This window comes from Staurois parvus, unplaced genomic scaffold (assembly GCF_062004578.1).
Source record: "Staurois parvus isolate SC_StPar_1 unplaced genomic scaffold, SC_StPar_1.0 ptg000014l, whole genome shotgun sequence".
Classification (NCBI taxonomy): Eukaryota; Metazoa; Chordata; class Amphibia; order Anura; family Ranidae; genus Staurois; species Staurois parvus.
Window position 1 is genome coordinate 9,536,913 of NW_028317810.1, and position 9,779 is coordinate 9,546,691.

A 9,779-nucleotide genomic window follows, 5' to 3' on the forward strand; every position below is an offset into this window, starting at 1 on the left:
CGTCATGGGATTCCTATGGTATGGCGAGAGCAAAAGAACCATAGTGACGACTGTTACTTTTGTTCATGCGATGTGAAAGGGTTTCATTCCAAATGAAAACATTCCATTTCATACCCCAATCTTCATTCAGCAATTCGTCCCATCCCCCATGGCACAGATATACCAGTACCCAAGCCCCCTGCTACCTTGGAAGAGATAACTAGCTCCGATGAAGGTGAAGTCATACCTGAACCAGATGACGAATCAAGTTCTGACTTTGAAGATGATACAAGACCAAAATTGTTTTCTCAGGAGGAGATGAATGATTTGGTAAGTGACTTAAATCTTGCCAAAGATGCCACTGAGTTACTCGGATCAAGGCTGAAAAGCAGGAATTTATTGTTGCCAGGAGTGTCATCTTCATGGTTCAGACATCATGAAAAGGAGTTCGTTCCTTACTTCGCCCAGGAAGACAAGTTGGTTTATTGCATCGATGTCGAAGGTCTGATGGGTCAGTTTAAAATCCTATATGATTCAGAGAAATGGCGTCTTTTTATAGATTCTTCAAAAAGAAGTCTCAAAGCAGTTTTACTCCACAACGGTGGTTTTTACGCTTCCATACCTGTAGGTCATTCCATACACTTGAAGGAAACATATGAGAACTTGGAATTGGTTCTTCAGAAACTTAAATATGAAGACCATGGATGGCAAGTGTGTGGGGACTTGAAGGTCTTGTGCATGCTGCTCGGGCAACAAGTTGGGTATACCAAATACCCTTGTTTTCTGTGTCTATGGGACAGTCGAGACCAACAAAATCACTGGACCAAGAAGAGTTGGCAGCTGAGGGTGCTAACAGTTGGCGAAAAAAATGTCCACCAAGAAACTTTGGTACCTTCCCATAAAGTTCTTCTACCACCTCGCCACATAAAGTTGGGATTGATGAAGCAATTCGTAAAATCACTTCCAAGAGATGGAGAATGCTTCAAATACTTGGTCACCAAGTTTCCAGGCCTGTCGGAGGCAAAATTGAAGGAAGGTGTGTTCGTCGGACCAGACATTAGAAGGCTTATAGTTGATCAAGAGTTTGTCAATACCATGACGGATCCTCAAAAAGAAGGGTGGATTGCATTTAAAGAAGTCGTACAGAAATTTTTAGGCAATAACAAAGATCCTCACTACAAAAAGTTCGTCGGATGAATGCTGAAAGCATTTCAAGCTTTAGGTTGCCTGATGAGTTTGAAAGTGCATTTCCTCCAGTCCCACCTTGACTACTTTCCTGACTACTTTCCTAAAAATTTGGGAGCTGTGAGTGAGGAACAAGGTGAATGATTCCACCAAGACATTAAAGAGATGGAAAGGAGATACCAGGGAAAATGGAGCATTACAATGATGGCAGACTACTGTTGGATGCTTCAGAGAGACATTCCTGATGCTACTCACAAGGCACCAAGAGGAGCCTCACAGGGAAGAAGAATTGAATTTAGTGTGTGTAGGTGAGCTCATTTCAGTTCAAAAAAGGATTTTCATGAAAAAATTGTAATAAAACTTTAATTTTATAAGTCTATTTCCATTTATTTTGAGGTATTGCCATATTTAACATAGTTACCTAAATTGTCAGGAAACGTGATGTCCTATGACAAAATGGAGGTCATTTTCAGATTCAGCGCACCAAAAAACATAAAGATTATGTGGAATAACCAAAACAGCTCTTGAAAAAATTTTTTTTGCAGACCTGTGTAATCTGCTCGAAATACGATTGTAATCATGCATAAGTACCACAGTGCTGCTGACCATTTTTTCTGCCCTGGTCAATTGAATCTGATCTAAGTGGAGTCTACATTGATCTGAAGTTATGGCTGTTTGATTGTTTGCCGATTTCATAGTTTTGATTGAATTGCACTTCTTTCAGTTAAAAAAAATTAAAGCATGTGTTACCACCATAAGATGCGTTGGTCAGAAATTAATCGTATTTGATTGATTATGAGATTACAAAGTGAAAACAGAGATGTGATCAACAACTTATGTTCAAATCTTCCAACTATGGATTGAAATCCAATTCCCTGTGAGTGTGGTATATTGATCGAATGGGCTGTCAACTATAGATCAATTATTGGGAGAAATTCCTCATAAAAAAATTGATTGTTTATTGAAGTATGTATGGCCACCATTACTGTGATGGGTGGAACCCTATCAATTTATACCTAGTGCTTGTAATTCCATTAGCATCACTGATTGCATTAGATACTCCCCATCCCTATTTAAATATACAAAGGAATACATTGTCATGTGTGCTATCTATTAATTAATTACTTTGCAAAGACAACTGGTTTCAAATATCCGATTACACATGGTTATTGGCTTGAACACACAAGCTCCCGGCTCTATTTATTTATTTCAGGTACTTACATAGCGCCATCAATTTACATATATATTGTAGATTCACATCAGTCCCTAACCCTCAAGGAGTGTACAATCTAAAGTCCCTAACTTACATTCATACGCATACTAGCGCCAATTTAGGCAGGATCTAATTAACCTAACAGCATGTCTTTGGAGTGTCGGAGGAAACCAGAGTACCCGAAGGAAACCCACGCAGGCAGAGGGAGAACATGCAAGCTACAGTTAGGTAGTGCCGTGGTTGGGATTTGATCCGATGACCCTAGTACTGCCAGGCGGAAGTGCTAACCATTTAGCCACTGTGCTGCCCAGCTCTACTGCTAAACGTCCATTTTATGGCTTCTGCAAAATCATCAGATGGATGAAATCCTTTTACTTTTCCAAATCAGCAGTTGGGTGCTGGGGTTGTTTGTAGCTGATACTAATATACCAGCCATGGGGAAACCCTTGAAAAAGTTTTCAGGTCTCAGGGAACCACCACTAAAAGTTATTCTATAGCTCAAAGTATCGTTGTGTGATCAGGAGGCTGTAGAGAGTTTTAAATAAAGAATGTAGTGTTCTTTAGCAGAGTTCCAGCCAAAAACTTGAAGGTGAAAATAACTTATTAAATAAATATTATTAGATGAAAATATATTGTTAAAGATCATTTACAAAACCAGTTTTTGCTGTAATATTCAGCTTTAATGGAGAGATATTCCCTGTAGTACTTTTTTCTGACTTGAGATGTCCTCAGTCTGATAGCTAGCATCATTCAAACCACTTCCACGAGGCCAGGTCATCCCAGCCCCCCTTAATCAGTGGAAGGAAAAGCAGCTCATCTCTACTCTCTGTCACTCTGCTCTCTCCTCCTTGTCAGCCTCCTGCCTGCTTCTTGTGGGGACATTAATTAATTGACTCTTTGTGCTTCTTCTTCCCTAAGAAGCTGCCACTGGGTCAAATTCAAGTACTTACACTGTTTGCATTTAAAAGATACACTTACTGTAATGATATATTATTGATTACAAAGCTGCATTGATTTGTGTCTTTATGCCTGCCTAGAGTTCAGCTCCAAACGATATTTGGTTTCAATGTTTTAAACAAAGAAATAAAAAACAATTGACCAAAAACTAGCCAAGTTGCATTATTTCTGGATAAGATTAAAACATAGAGCAAAACATTAACAGTTCACTACCATAATGCCACAATACATACAAAAAAGGAAAAGCAAAAGGTGGACCCTAGCTTAGAATGCTCATCTTTAATTTAATTAGAACTTCTAATATTCTTATTTAGAACCACAGTTCTCTATTCGCTTAATGAGTAGTTGGCCTAGGTCAGTAGTAGAGTACAGTCGTGGTGATAGGACTTAACATTTGCAGCTAAAGGCCACAGCCAAATATCTTCTTTTTTTTGTAAATTTTTTTCACTTTTTGCATAAAAAGATATACAAAAACTTTACACTGCGGTGTACGGAGCACCAAACATAGTATAGGCCTCACAGGGCCCTGAACAATCACAAAAACAGTAAAAACAACTTGCATTGTTATCCAATAACAGAGACTGACTAGTAGGACAAAGAGATCCTAAATCCCCCTCCCCCCTTCCACTTTACACCCCCCCCCCTTCCTCCAATCCAAGCATTGTTATCCAGGGACAATTAAGTACTTCCCTGAAACTTTTTTTGTTTGCATTAACATACAATTTTGAGGACAAGCTTTTGGGGTATGTCCCCTTCTTCAAGGTCCAGGGCAGTACTACTTCACAAAGTTTTAGCAGAATAAGTTAAAAGAAAAGTTAAAAGGGGGAGAAAAAAAAACTGAAAAAAACACATACAAACAAATGTACACAGAAATGGTTATAAAACTAGGATTAGACTACAGATAAGACAGAGCAAAAGCAAAGACTGGGGGGGGGGACACAACACTCACAGAGGGGGTCGTAAAACTGTTGGATAATGAGTGAGGAATCCCACGTCCAAATTAAGGCCATTATCTCTTGTATCAAATAGAAATAAAATATCATTCTTAGTTCAAAAATTATCCTTTCCTGAATAGTTTTCAAATTTCCTTTAAGAACTAAAATATTGAGGTCTTCCATTGTGTGATCTGGTTGTGCGAAATGGTGTCCCACAGGTGTGCAGAAGTCATCTTCTTTATGTTCCTTGCTGGTATGTCTGTGCAAATTCATCCTTGTTCGCAACTTCTGTCCTGTTTTGCCAACGTAAGATCCTTTGCTACATTTTCTGCACTGGATAAGGTACACAACATTACTGGAGGTGCAGCTGTAAAAACCTCCAACAGTGTAACCCCCTCCAACCATCGACTAATAGTAACACAGAAGCGAATAAGGCAAGTAAAACCCCTCATTCAGGCCATCACAGACATCACTATAAGAGAATGTGAGGGATAATTATATGGCTAACAGGTATTGGGAATTTGTAAGAGATCTCAATATAACACACAATGTGTCCTACCCAGTCATAGCAGAAGAGGAAAGCCAAGCTTGCCAGATTTTGTTAAACTTCTTTACACAACCCCTAGACAGGTAAGTGGCCTTGTAGTATGGGATCATCGTATTTACTAGACCTTTCCAGAAGGATACCATGGGGGCAGTGGGTTTCTTCCAGTGCAATATAATAGCCTTATGAGCATAGAATAATGTGTTGAGAAGAGTTCTATGAGCATTGGTCAGAACCACCTCATCCACCAGGCCCAGGAAGCATACAGAGACAGTCAGAGGGACAGGGACAGTGAAAACCTTTGTGATACACAATGTAACATCCTTCCAGAAAATAGTAATGGGCTAGCAGTTATGGCAGTTCCAGAATATATGGGTGAAATCAGCAGGTGAGTGGGAACATCACCAGCATTCTGCTGAGAAGGTGGGGTATATTCCAGCCAACCTAGCTGGGGTATAATATATTCTATGCAGGAGTTTGGAGTGAATCAACCTATCCTTAGCCGATACCAAATGTTTGAATGGGCGGTCCCACATATCATCCCAGACTTTCTCCTGAACATCTGGGACTTCCACACATTTGTAACTGTATAGGGGATGTTCGAAACATTTCCTTATACACCACTGATAATGTTTTTGAGAGCTAGTCATCTTTTAAGAGACTTTCAAGGACCGAAGACTGAGTCTCAACGGTCAGGGTGCTAAATTGAGATTGGTGTGCATGTCGTAATTGGAGATACTGGAAATAATAGTGATTTGGATCTACACTCTACACTCCTCCTACTACTCCATCCCCCACAGCCACTTCCTCCTGTACCACTATCCCCTCCCTCCTACATTGTAAGATCAAAAGAGTAGGGCCCTCGAACCCCTCGTGTTTTGTCTTGTAAATGTATTGTCTCATGTACTGTCCCCCACTATAATGTACAGCGCTGAGCAAACCTTTTGGCGCTATATAAATAATGTATAATAATAATATAATAATTTGGAAGATTATAATTTTCTTTTAGCTGATCGAACATGAGCAAGTTACTGTCTCTGAGTATGTCACCCACTCTTTTGAAGCCTTTGGCCACCCACAGCCCTGGGTCCGGTACAGAGTGAAAGTGGAGAAAATTTGGATCCATCCATAGAGGAGAGGAAGGCAAACCCCCTTCCATTACAGGCTGCATCAATTTAGTAGCAAGCTCCCAAGCTCTGATGGTGGCTTTCATGGAGCCTGTGAGCGTAAGAGAAGACCCCGCTCCTCTGAACAATGCTTACCTTAGGCTTTCATATGACCCTAATAATGCCGCCTCCAGGAGTGTCGCCAAATCCACATCATCGTCAAAGAGCCAGCGATGGGCAAATACCATTTGGCCTGCTAGATAGTACTTTTGCCAGTCCGGTAACGCCAATCCTCCCTGTCCCAAGGGCCCCTGCAGTACCCGTATACCTATCTGTGGAGTGGAGGGGGACCACAGGATTGAGCTGATAAGGCCATCAATTTTCTTGAAACATGATATAGGAACCCATGTGGGAGCCTGACTTAAAAAGTATAGGAAAACGAGGAGTATTTTCATCTTGATGAGGTTAATTTTGCCAATTAAAGACAAGGGGACATGTTTCCAGGCTTGTACTTATTTTTTCAGAAAAGCTAGCAGTGGAATGAGATTAAGGCTCATATAGTCCGCTGCATTCGCTGTAATCTGAACACAGCCAAATATCTTTAACGAGCATGGCTGAAAGAATAAAGAGCTTAATAACCAATGAAAAAAGTAATATAAAGAGGAAGAAAGATCAGAAAGAGGAAGTGAGTAGGAAAGCTTAATTGAGTAAAAGAGCAGAAAGAAAAGAGGAAAAAGAAGGGTTGGGGGAAAGTTGCTCCTCCTCGGTCCTCAACCCAGCTATCATGGTTCCAAAACCTATTCGGACGGTTGCAAAAAGCGCAGCTAAGGGTTCCAGATCTTTTCATACTTAGTCTGTTTATCTTTGAGAAGGCTAGCTATTTTTTCATGTAATCCAAGACAATTTATTTTTCATTGCAGCCAGATCAACAACAGTTTTCCATGCTCTTGCAATAGTAATTTTGGCTGCAAGGAACATATAAAATATAAGAAATGTGTGCTCGTGGGGATACCTTCCATAGGTCCCTTCACAAGTGCCATTTTAGCAGATTTAGGGACTCTGGCGTTCAAAACTGTATGGATCATGATAAAAATCCTGGTTCAGAACCAACTAACCTTAGGACATGTCCGCCATACATTGACTATAGTGCCATCCTATCTACAGCCCCTAAAGCATAGAGGTAAAGGTACAAGATAACCAGCGGGAAAGTACCTTGTAGTTTGCTTCCACAAGGGTTGTGTTGAGTATCCCCAAGTGTCTTCTAGCCGTCCAGCTGGATCAATTCTCATGTGGAATCTTCTCTCCCATATCTACTTCCCTCAATTGCTGGCAGGGCAGTTTATCAAGTGGAACAGAGAACAACAAATATAACATTGAAATGCCTCCCCTAGAATGAGATTCTGGGATACATATTTATTAATATAGTGTTTTGGTAGCTATATCCTCCATAGAGTGCTTAAGAGAGCATAAGAAATTGAGAATTTGGTTTAAATGGAAACATTCCTGAGAGGCATTCCAAGCCTCTGACAAAAGTAATCTGGAGAGTACATTCCCTATGGTCTAGCAAATGGGCAATACGGTACAGGTCCCTGTTTATACTCCATGATAATCAGTGCGGTAGAAAACCAGGAAGAAATTCTGGGTTATTTAAAAGAGGAGCAACAGTTGTGTGTGTTTCTGCCTCCTAGGGGGGAATCCCATCTGGTTCACATGAATATATTGTTCCAGGAAAGTGTTGAGCCTATTTGTCAAAAACTTTAGATCACAAATTATGAGCAATATGGGCCATGCCCGCCATAGGTATCATTGATATCTAGGCACTACTGGAGTCTACGTCAATCGGCTTACCCCACCAGAGAGCATTGCAATGGCTCTGCATATGGGAGAGGAGAGGAGGGACTCTTTTTTTACAAGGCAGTAAAGCCATCCATGGCAGATGCTCTTGATGCATTAGCCTGTTTGACCACCTGTAAGATTTCTATATCCAAAATTTCTCACTCCATAAACCCCCCTATGGGAATTCGAAAGAGATGGTATCAGGAGTTGGCTAAGAAAGTTATTTATTCTGTCTTCTGAAGGTCCATCTGATGCCTTATAGAGGGACAAGAAAACGTTATAGCACAACTGTATTATTGATCATGCAATTTGTGTGAAGGAGCCGTCAGGTTTGCAGTTTTGGGAGGGCAGCATACAAGGGGCGAGGGTTAAATTTCTGCTCCAACAAGGTATCTGGGTGGTCCGATTGAGTAAAAAAATGTTTCCCTGGTCCAGTGTAGACTTTTCTCATCTCCTGTAGTTAAGCAGGAATTAAATTCCAGGTGAGCAGAGTCAATTTTGCCCCTTAAATCCAACTGCAGGTTTTGTTTATGTTTGCCTAATATGTCAGTCAGTTAGTGCTTGCTCTTTTTGTCAGATTAGAGCTTCTGAGGATTTTTTCAATTGGGATGCTAGTTGGATCAGAAATCCTCTTATAGTGGCCTTGTGAGCTGCCCAGTTAATGATAGGGGATTTCTCCGATGGATCCTTTCATGCAAAATAATCTTTTAAGTTGTTTTTCTATATCACAGCAGATTGAAGGATTGCTGAGGAGGGAGTTGTTCAACCTCCAAGAGAGAGCGGGTTTTTATTCTCAATGAGGGCAGCACAGGTCACAGAGAGGACTAAATGATCCGACCATGCCATATCAATGATACTGCTCAACTGGAATGTTGGGGTACGAGATGGGGGCATGAAAAAGTAGTCAATTTGGGGGCAGGTGTTATGTACATGGAAAAAGTGTAGTCCTTTTGGGTTGTGCTCAGTTCTCTCCAAATGCTAACTAAGTCATAGTAAAATAGTATCTTGGCCAATCTTGTGCTGATTTTGGGAACATTGCTAGGATGAAAAGAAGGTTTTAAAATCTTATCAAAGACAGAGTCAAGAGCTACATTGGAATCTCCCCAATCTAGCACTATTCCCCGGAATACTGGTCTGGAATAGGTAATGAAAGAAGGGTAATTGGCCCAAATTGGGAGCATAGTATGAAATTAGAGCCATTATTGCACCATCTAGGTCACCGTGCAAGAGAATATAGTGACCCACATGGTCACTGATCATTTTATCCAAGGAAAAGGAAATTCATTTGGAAAAGCACATGGCTACCCTATCCTTTTTGTCCGCATATCCTGCCAAGTAAAACTGGTGGAAATGTTCAGTTTGGTGTATGCGAAGGTTCATTTTTGGTGTATACGAAGAGGGAAAATGAGTGTCCTGTAGAAACAATATGTCTGCATGCAATGAATGACAATGGTTAAAAGCCTTATCACATTTTACAGGGAGGTAAGATCCTAAGCATTATGGGAGATGATTTTTAGAGAGCACAGCTTCAGTTTCCTGGCCATAGTCAATTGTGAGAAATTGATTATTACTTACTGCAGATAAAGCTACTCAGCCCAGATCCAACTTGGAGACAAAGACCATCCAAAGAGGAGCGACTCATGGGGGGAGAAGAAAAGGAGGGGAAACCAGAAAAAGATGGAAACAAGAATGAAGAATGAGAAGGCCAGTGGGCACAAATCTGTGAAAATACAGGAAACAGCTTACAAATATGTGACTCATCTACAGAGAGAATAAAGTGAAGTAAGGGAGCAATTCCTTTGACAAGGCAATAAACAGAACTGGTCTTAATCCAATGACGAATCTGGTTCAATCCCAGTACTGGAGATGGGGTTGAAATCAGACAGGGGTGCAAGTCCACCATGCACAACCCAAGCTGAGTATAACCATCAAATATAACAGCTTCAAAAGCGTATTCATTATATCAGCCACATGGAAAGAAAGAGAAAAAAAGAAAAAAAAAGAGGGGAGGGAGGGGGGAACGA